Raw genomic sequence first — 10,469 nt, forward strand, 5'->3', positions numbered from 1 at the left:
CCCTGTTTTCCTCCCCCTGCAGGCTAGTGCAGCTGTTAGCACATGTGTAAACACATTTTTCCTCTTCAAAGAGAATGACACCAAATGGAGGATGGCGGTAGTAACTAGAAGGGTGTTCCACTTTAAAACGCACTGGAAAGGTGACACGCCACGAGTCCCACTGTCCTCCTTAAACTTTAAACCTTTATGGTACACTTCGGTGACACGTCTAAGTACTGTTAGTTCACAATGTGGATAAAATATTGTGTGCCTTCCAGGGCAACTCGCCTTAGCATGCCTTGGAAAGTGGGGCTGGTTGTTATCAAATTAATTCGATTAGGCTAATTACATGTTTTTTTTGCAAGATGTGTATGTACATCATGAACATCGAGTTATTACAATATGCACAAAAAGGTTATTTCAGTCCAAATGAATGTAGTTGTCAGCTAGCTACATTAGCTGTCTTGAGTCGCGACAGCCATAAACTGTGCACACCTGCTGCAGTTTACGGGGCTGTCGCAGTTTGAATACGTGTAACAACGATTGAGATGTTCCAGACAGGACGTGGTCTTGGGACTGCGTGGACCCTCTCGCAGTGGGTGTGGGTCAGAGGGTGGACATGGCTCTAGATTCGAACGAGCTTGCTGTTGTGCCAATTCTGAAAACTTGCCTGTTTGTGTCCGTTCAGCATCCTCACTGCAGCAGGATGGCATACGTTACAAATGTTGAGCCTGTCTCTTTTCTTCTTTTTTTTTTTTTTTTTTTTTTTTTTTACAGTTCAACAAAAACAAGTGTCAGTGTGTTACTGGCTGTCTGACAACATTTTTCCCTCCGTATCCCCCACGCCTCTCTCTGTCTGATGTCCAGAGGTGTTGCGTCATCCCTATAATATATCCCCCACCTGCTCAGTGCTGAGCAGATGAGGAAGGGTGTCAAGCTAAGCCTCTGTTACACTGAGTAGTTTGCAAGGCAGGGGGTGGCATCTGAGTATTTAGGTTGAATAACTTTTACTCCTCCCATATTATCGCCTGAAGACTGCTTGGTTAGCCAGCGTACAACAACAGGCCTGCAAGGAATTTGCATGGGATCCACACCCAAGTCTGTTACCCTCCAGGTTCTGTGCATGAGTCTGTTTGTGAGAGTGTAGCTGCATGCAAATGGAGGCAAAGTGGACAGAGTTGGACAGCTGCACTCTCAAACAAATTGACAGGTACCTGTGTGTTTTTGCTACACAACTACACTCAGTTTAACCAACGGTATGTTTACCTTCATTCATTATAATTATCATGTGGGATTATGGGTGTTTCTGCAACTCTCACATTAGAAAGTGACAGAAAGTGACTTCCCATCTCACAGAAACACAGTTTCACCTGTAAGAGCAGGTTAAGAACTCCATCAAAGTGCAGAGTCCTCTGTATTGGTGGGCTAATGCACCGTGTGACACTACTCCACCTCAGGGTTAACCGTTCTCCCTCTGCCCAAACAGCCATAATGATATTGTCCAACACTAATGCTGCTCTAACTGCGACCGCCCAAGGCTGAACGCAGTGGGTCGAGGTGTGAAAACACTCCGCGTGTTACCTCACACCAAAGCACACATACGCACAGAAAGGCACATTACAAGCGATGCGATGCACAGACGTGGTGCAGTAGAGCCCTAAATGGATGCAGCATTTTTTTTTTTTTTTTTAGATATCTACTCCTGCATGACAAGCAGCACTGTAACTCTGCACGCACTGTACCCGAGCATACACTGCAGCAGTAAGTTAGTGCTGTTTGGTGAACTTCCTCTGCAGAAGTCGTGACAGCAGAGTTCAAATTCCCCATCTTCTTGCTGCATCTACTCAGAATTGGCAATGCAGGATTTTATTTAACAATTCTTCTTGAGGAACTGGCAGTGCAGCAAGCATATGAAAATATTTAAATTCTGTCTTTGCTGTCTTTAGTACCGTATTGGTTTTATTTTTTGGTGTTTTTAGGGTGAAAAGCTCATCCTTATGTATCTATAAATTGGTCTGGATGAAACGTCTGGGAAGTGTAAATGCCAGTCTGGGTGATTTGGAAGATAGCGAGCCCAGTAGTGCGACAGGGTCAGTCGTACCCCTGACACATGACCCATCATGCCTCTGGGCGTGGTCAGGCTGAGAACTAGAGGGAGGTTAAGTGTGTTGGACTGAGTTTCAGCATGTTTTAGCTGAGGGTTGTCCACATCCAGTCGGGAATATTTGCCTGCAGTATGGGTTCTCTAACAGCTCCAGCTCAAGTTCCTCTGCTCTGGTACTCAGCCTAACCAACATATATTAGTAACTGACTGAATTTAGCTTATTAAAGAAGGAAACCATATTCTGAGTTGGTCCATTTATAATTCTATTTTTGTTAGTTGTGTTATAAAAAAAAAAAAAAATAATAATAATGTTTAGCCTGTTTCAGTTATCATCAATAACTATTATTTTAAGTATTGATTTATCTGCCTATTTGGCCTTTTTAAAATGTCAAAAAATAGTGAAAAATGCCAGATATAATTTCTCACAAAAGCCCAAGGGGACTTCTTTAAGTATCTTGTTTTGTTGGACCAACGCCCGTAACCCAAAGATATTCAGTTTACCATCCCGCGTGACAAAGAAAAGCATCAAAGTCTCACATTTGAAAAGCTGGAACCAGCAAATATTTGGCATTTCTCTCAATCGACTAATCAATGGATCGACTAATCATGTGTCTTAGGACACGAATGCGGTTTTTCCACTGCATAGTACGGCTCCACTCCACTCGCTCCTTTTTGGTTTCCCATTAGCAAAAGTTTTGGATTGTACCTGGTAACTAGTACTTTTTTCCGGTACAGCCTCGGTCAAGGTTCCAAGTGGGCTGAGCCGATGCTAATACACTTAAAGCCCTTAAAACGCTGCAGAGGACTGGTTGGACAGAGAGAATTGTCACTAGCACAAACCTTCGATTATTGAATAGCCAAACTACCGTCAATAGCAACTGCAATTTTTTTTTAATTAAGTCGACACTGGTTTTAAAAAATGGCAGCCTTCAAAACTCTGGCGCACAACTGATTTAATTGCGGATGTTCCTCTGTTTGGTTGCCGATGAAAGGATTCAGCGAGTGTCAGATTGAAGATGATGTCACAGCAGTTTAATGTGGCGCAGCTATGACAATGAAAGAATCCGGCTACACTGAGGAATACTATCTGCAGTTAGTACTGAAAACCAAGAAAAGTGAGTTAAGTAGGGCAGTGGAAACGCGGCAAAAGTTGCCCAAAACATCTGGTATGGTTGAGTGTCTCCCCACCCTTGTCCCAGCCCTGTTGTTCTTCTATTAGCATAGCATATTAGCAGTTGTCTGATAAAGTGAGAAATATGATGACAACCTTGCAAACGCTGCTGTTCTTTTGTTGTTCTGTTATTGCACAAGCAAGCCACGTTGCTAGTGAAAACACACCTATTTTAAGTCTATGATTTCATCACTGCATATGTTTTGGTCTTTTGTCATTTGTCAGAAGAGAAGAAATCTGAATTGTGCTTTGGAATTTTTATTTTTAGGTCCTTTTGCCCTGCCAAAGGCAAGTCAGAGTGTCGGAGAAAGGGCTGTCAGTGTGATTATGATAATGATGCAGATGGTGATGATGATATGAACTGTCAAAAACAGCCGAGCTGTATGTCACAGATCTCCGCTCAGCAACGGAGCTGCTGACACTGACGGACAGATTTTTGCCAGTAGTTTAAATTGGAATTAAAGCATTTAAGATCCCTTTTGTTACATTAGGACACTTAATCTTTTTGATTTAAGAGAGGGACATTTTAAGTTCATTGACTACAGCGTGTTGAGAGCTTCAACATAGAGTTCTCCGGTAGGTTATTTTTCTTGCCAAATAACGTTCCATGTGTCCTCAGGTTCTGAGTTACCGAACTATTGATGTGTCTCTAAGGAGCAGCCTTTCTGTAATCTGATTGGCCCACAGTCAGGAAGGAGAGACGGGATCTTCTGCGCCGAGGCAACCGTATAAGGAGATGGGCTGTGGCCTACGCTTTGATGGACATCACAGTGCAGCAGAAGCTTTGAGTGACTTGCGGGGCGGGTGTCGGGGGTTTTAAAAGGGGAAAAAATTATCTCCCTCTGGCTTTCATCAAGCGTGGCAGGCAAGAATGAAGAGGGAAGGGGAAAAAGAGGAGGGGGGGTAAACGCAGGCGCACTTAGTTATCCAACCACAGGAAAAGAAAAGAGACGGATTGCAGAGGGAGAAGAAGCTGCAAAGTATTTCTGTCTTCAGCCAGGCGGCTTTTACAGGCGCTAGATGGTTCCAATAGACAAATTGTTATGAATTTGCATGATTGATTAAGTTTTCAGTAGCACCTACCACTTGGCTTTTTCATTCGGTGTTTCTATTGGCTGGCGTTTGCGTCACTTGGTGGTGGTTAGAGGTTAAAGTCCGTAGACAGACAAAGACGCACGCTTGAAAGGTTTTACCGTGAAAAGGCCTCTCCTCCCCTCATCCGTCTCCGTGTATGTGGAAAAACATATGGTGTCTCAGGTAACACAACTTGTGTGCATGCGTGTGTGTGTGCATGCATGAGGTGAGAGTGAATCGACATGGATGAATAGGTCCTTCTCCAGATGGTCCTTTTCATTTGTAATATCAGATTGTCGAAAAGCATTTCAGTCGATACTTGATCGCCTCTGTTTTCGGCCTAGCTCGTTTACAGACAATCCTGTATCTAAATTAGAAATTCATTTATATGAATTGTACTATATATTTATTGCTAAAAACTTTTGTAAATATTGTCCTTTTTTATTGTACTATGGACCTTCTAATTGTGTCCTGAATAAAGTAATTATTATGTCACAATGTCAAGATTCGGTCTGGTAAGTTTGGACCAGATATAACCCTGATAGTGTCAATATTTCCCATAATCCCCTTCCCCTAACGTTAAGCCCCCCCGTTTCTTTTCCATTATTTCTTTTTCCTTTCTCCCCTCTTCCCTTGACTATATGATGCTGCCATGTAGGGCAGTGCTGCTCCTTCGTCAGCGGGTCAGGAATGCCTGTGTGGACTTAAGGGGGTACTGTTCTTAACTCTTAATCCACTGACAGCTTCCATTTGTCTTCCGGTTTATTAGCTCATCAATTCATCCGAGTCATTTTCGTCTATCCTCGGTTAGCTAAAACACACCCTCATATGAAAATGGTCACAAGCACCGTGCAAGTGTCGAGCCTGGATGTTATTAGCCCTTTATTTTTTCACATGACTGATCATGTGGGAGCATTGTGTTGTGACATTTAGTCTGGTTGGTTAGGTTAGGTAGGCTCGGCAGCGCTTTGTTCAGCGAGGAGAAACAAAGTTGCTTTTATGAACCGTGAGCTGATTCTCTGGTGCACTGTAGTAGTCTCTGAAACGCACATGATGAGTGTTTATGATGTGGCATCTTTATTAATGAAATGCATCAGTCCACGGAGACTCGGTCACTGACCAGTCAATTTTATTTATATAGCCCAGTATCACAAATTTGCCTCAAGGGATCAGCTTTCCTTGTCCCTCTTAATCTTTGCAATTTAAAAACTAAGATGAGCACTCTTGTTCATACATAATGAGGTCTAATTCCCTGTTTATCTAATCATAAGGTTAAAAGTTCTTTTTCGGTTGTCACCCTTTTCTGTAGTTCTGTTACTCTCTCTTCTTTCCCTCTGCCTAGCATGCAGCTAGGATGTCCCTTTAGGACACACCCTTTAGTGGCTCAGTACAGCCTACTGCCTGTTTATGAGCCCACATGCCCTAACAAGTACACTTAGGCTTTGATATATATTAGCCCTTGTAGGCTAAGGCCTAACCAGTGAATTTGAATTATTCAGGGTTTTCCTTGGGTTTTAAGAGCGCTTAGGTGCCAATGACATACATTTATGTGCATATTAGTGATGTCATTGTGCAAATATTTGCATAAAGCTTAGTGGTTGTCAGTTGCAGCGAGGGAGAGATCGCTAAAGCAAAACCTGGAGGGCTTGTCACTAAAATGAGAATAGCTGAACCACCTTAAAGGTCAGCCCACCTTAAGTTAATAAGCCTGTGCCGAAGTTGTCGCCAGTTCTGTGGCTGTTAACCCCCTTTACTTTAACCAGCAGGTATCAAACAATACACGGCAATGTGCGTGCGTGCCGCTGTGTACGTGAACCATCATATGCAGAAGACAACGATTGCTACGCCCGTCCTGTACGTTGGCGTGTCCGTAAAAACTATGCACTCCACATAGTTTTTACGTTCATACACTTGGTGCACAAGAGCGCTTAGGCGCTGGCCCTAAGCCGTATGACGGCAGGGAAAACTCGTATAGTTGTCTTTAACGATAGCTTATCGTATCAGGTTTACGAAAGTTTCTCTTTTATCTCTAGGTGACCGAAACCGTTGCAGATGCGAAACACAATCGGCTTTCACACATTCTTCCCTAACATACGATCGGCCTCACCTCAGTAAAAAAAGTGGCAGATTTTTCCCTCCTGTTTTTGGATTGCGCAGCCCTCTCTGATGCCTCGTCTATCATTTGGGCTAAACCCCAGAAGCTGTCTGTCTTGCAGATGGGTCTTTTAGCCTCAGCTGGCTGTTTACAACCTATGCGGTAGACGCTGCAGAAGAACAGTGAGCAGTCAGGCCATAGGATTAGAGAACGGGAGAGGGAGAGGGCTCGTTTGCTTTGTGGCATCTTAGTTACTCTGTCTAATTAAAAAGGCTGCTTGGAGACGGAGTGTCTCTAGGCGTCACCCAACCCAGATCCAGTCCACAGCAGAGACCAGACCAGTGGTTGATGGTGTTGGATATTGTGTGCCATGCTGCCTGGCCTGATGTGAAAAGAGCAGTTTTGAGCCCAAACCCATTCGCGTTTTTGTTCTCGCCTTGTTTCTTCTACAGCTTACATATTAATTCTGTATCTCTCTGTCCGTCCACTGTCTCTCCCTTTCTTTTACTCTTTGCTGTTAAAAGGATTTTGTGAAACTCAGTCCAAGATGCCCTTGAGTGTGTGAAATGACTGAAGCAAGCAACATTGCAGAGTCACCACACATACAAGATGAAGTGTGTGTGAGTTAGAGCAGCAGCAGCTAAGCTATACAGAATCTGTAAATGATCCTGCTGCTGATACAGTTGTAACAGTGCAGAGAGAAAAAAAATCACCTGAGGCTAAAGTCCCAGTTTATACGCTGTTAATCTGAATTATAGATGGCCTCTAATAGAATTCCAAAAATACAGGAACAAGTATTTACACAATGCAGCAGTAGCTGTAAGCATGTCAGGGTTAACATGGCACAGTTAGTGTTTATCTCCCTGCGTGTCCGTCCATCCCATAAGCATCTTTGTATCTCAAACCGTGTATTGAATTTTCTAACTCTTAATAATAGATGTGTTTGCTGTAAATATTTCATGGTCGGCTGACTGAAAACTCATGCCTGTCAGAGATATGGAGGTAGAGGGAGGGGGAGAGGGTAGCAGGGAGGGAATGGGTGAGTGTCTGAGTGGTGAGGGAGAGGGAGTGTAATTTAATAGGCAGGATTTTAACCCCCACATTCTGCCCTCATCAGGACGCTTCAAGCACTGCTTACAGAGTACATATGTTAAGTTGTCTCCTTCTCTTCTTTCCTCTCCTCTCTCCCTCCCCCACTCCGCAGAGGGCTCTCAGGATTCGACAGGAGGACAGGAGGGATTGGTGGCCCCGCCCCTTTTCACCATTCCCCCTCCACCCCCTCCTCAAAACGGGCTAGCAGGGACCGAGTTTGTCCCAGGGGTCATGTTTGGTGCTGGGGGCCAAGGCCCAGCAGAGTTGGGGGCTGGTGCTAATGGAGCCACCACCAATACCACCAACAACAACGTAAGCACAGACCTGATAAAGCCTTAATGAGCAATAATTTAAGGATGTTAGATGTGTGCAATGTTGAGGCATTTTCCAGGTATTCAGCAAGTTGTAGTGGTGCTGTGTCAGTTTTTTTTTCTCATTCTTGATGTCTGGAAGTTGTTTTTTCTATTATTTTTATTCAATAAAATAACAGTTGTAGTGCTACACTGATAATGGTCATAAAGCCTGGCTTGAGACTGCCATTGGTAATGTCAGTCCACCACTTTCATTGATCCAAAAACATACTGGATGGATTGCCAAGGATGTTTTTTACCCACATTCGTGGTTCCCAGAGTAAGAATCCTAATGACTTTAGAGGATCTCCCTGACTTAACCAGCAGGTTAACGATTTTTTTTTTCAAATATCGCAACTGCTATAAAATTTCCATGACTTTTTTATTTATTTATTTATTTTTACAGAATGAATCATAATGACTTCATTGATTCCCCTGATTTTCCTCTTGTGCACATTTTAGTTTTTTAAGTGCCATGAAATGTGGTACAGTCAATCATGATGCCCTCAGGATGAATTGCAAAGACTTTGGTGATCCCTTCACTTTCCAAATAGTTCCAGCATCAGGTCAAAATGTCGTCCAATACTGTTTAAGCGCAAAACACTACAAACGCTCCCATCAGCCTCAGCTGGACTTTGTGTTGAGTGCTAATTATAATTGTTTGCATGCTAACAACTTAAACTGAGTTGGTAAACATTATACCTGCTAAACCTAATCATGTTAGCATTGTCATTATGAGCATATTAGCATGGTTGCATTAGCATTTAGCTCAGAGCACCGCTGTACAGCCTCACAAGGCGGCAACTAACGATGATTATCATTTTCGATTATTTCTTGCATTTTCATTTCATTCCCAACTCAAAGATATTCAGTTTACTTTCACAGAGGAGAGAAGAAACTAGAAAATATTCACAATTAACAAGCTGGAATCAGACTTTGTTTTTTTTTTTCTCATACAAAATGACTCAAACCGATTAATCGATTATCAAAATAGTTGGCGGATAATAGCCTGCAACTAATTGATTTAATCTTTGCCGCTCTAGCTGTAATCATGGCTGGCACTATAATCTGATTTCAGATGCAGTTATCCTGTTAGCTTTCTGCATTGTGTACTCATTAACTCTGCACTGTTTACATTAGGGTTCTATTTAAAAGAAGGTGTAGCAGAGCTTTACTTTGCTAAAATAATGATCATAAGCCATTTGGTCACATTTACCTCTACTTCTCTCACCTTCCTTATCCCTTCTTTTCTCTCTCTCTCGCTCTCTTTTCCACAGGGAAAGACAGAGGAGGTGCCCCAGGGTGAGGCGGGCGTACAGTGCGGCACAGGAGGCTCAGGATCTGGAGGCTCTGTGGGAGACCCCTCCGAGGCCAAAGGGACCCCAAACGCCCTCGCGTCTCAAACATCCCCTTCCGCTTCGGGACCCTGACCTCAGGCAGATGTTTGGGGTAAAAAGCTGGGAATGTTGTGGGCCTCATTTTTAACAGGATCAATAAATCAGTCTAGACACCCCGGGTCCTCCACAGAGGGACCGGTTCACGATGGGTGGGGTTTCAGGGACTAGATAGTCAACAAAGGAAAGGCACTCATGGGTGTTGCCTTGGTGCTTGAGAGGGCAATAGGCTTCTTTGTGTTTCAGTTTGTTAGCATTAGTGACAAAGTGAGATTAAAAAAAAGGGGCCAGAGCAAGAGTTCGATGCAAAAGGATAGAAGGAAAAGAATTGAAATGTGGGAAGTTGTCTTTTGTGTAACAGTGACACCTAGTGCTCAGCAGTTGTAACTCACACGATATCAAAATCTTCTGACTTTGCAGTAATGCCGTCCCAAAAGACAAATATCTAAGGATCCTGAGGCAGTTCAGAAATGTCATTGACTGCTTTCTTTGCTTATATATGTTTGCTAATTTCTTCCCTCAAATTTATTTGCAGCAATATGGGAAGATTCTGGATGTAGAGATTATTTTCAATGAGAGGGGATCAAAGGTAAGTGCACAGATGACATTTGATTCTCTGAAACCAAACTACAGTTCTTCCTTACTGTTGACAGTTATTCCCTCTTTGCATGTTTTTGTGACACTTTGTGATGCGGTATCCGCACGCCACATGGGGGATCTTTGTTGTGAAACTCCAATTATCTCTGAAACAATGTCAGGAGTGCATCCCAAGGCCTTAGGATTTATATATTCTCCTCTCTCAATCACAATCCCTTTTGACCAACCTCTTTAACCTCTGCCGTGTACCACAGGGTTTTGGCTTTGTGACATTTGAGACCAGCGCAGACGCAGAGAAAGCCAGGGAAAAGCTCCACGGCACACTGGTGGAAGGTCGTAAGATTGAGGTATATATATATATATATATATATGTGTATATGTGTATGTATGTATATATATATGTATGTGTATATATATATATATATATATATATATATATGTGTGTATATGTGTATGTATGTATATATATATGTATGTGTGTATATATATATGTGTGTATATATATATGTGTGTATATATATATGTGTGTATATATATATATGTGTGTATATATATATGTGTGTATGTATATGTATACACACACATATATATATGTATACACACACATATATAT

The 10,469-nt window shown here is 42.6% G+C and overlaps 1 long non-coding RNA gene across 1 annotated transcript; it reads left to right on the top strand.

The window, feature by feature from the left end:
* The first annotated feature begins 9,284 nt into the window (after window positions 1-9,284).
* On the top strand, window positions 9,285-10,199 carry LOC114551696 (uncharacterized). The gene is made up of 3 exons (XR_003691982.1): window positions 9,285-9,314; window positions 9,795-9,848; window positions 10,111-10,199. It is a non-coding gene; the product is annotated as an uncharacterized LOC114551696 (long non-coding RNA).
* Window positions 10,200-10,469: the final 270 nt, after the last annotated feature.

The sequence above is a fragment of the Perca flavescens genome, unplaced genomic scaffold (genome assembly GCF_004354835.1).
Source record: "Perca flavescens isolate YP-PL-M2 unplaced genomic scaffold, PFLA_1.0 EPR50_1.1_unplaced_scaf_36, whole genome shotgun sequence".
Lineage (NCBI taxonomy): Eukaryota > Metazoa > Chordata > Actinopteri > Perciformes > Percidae > Perca > Perca flavescens.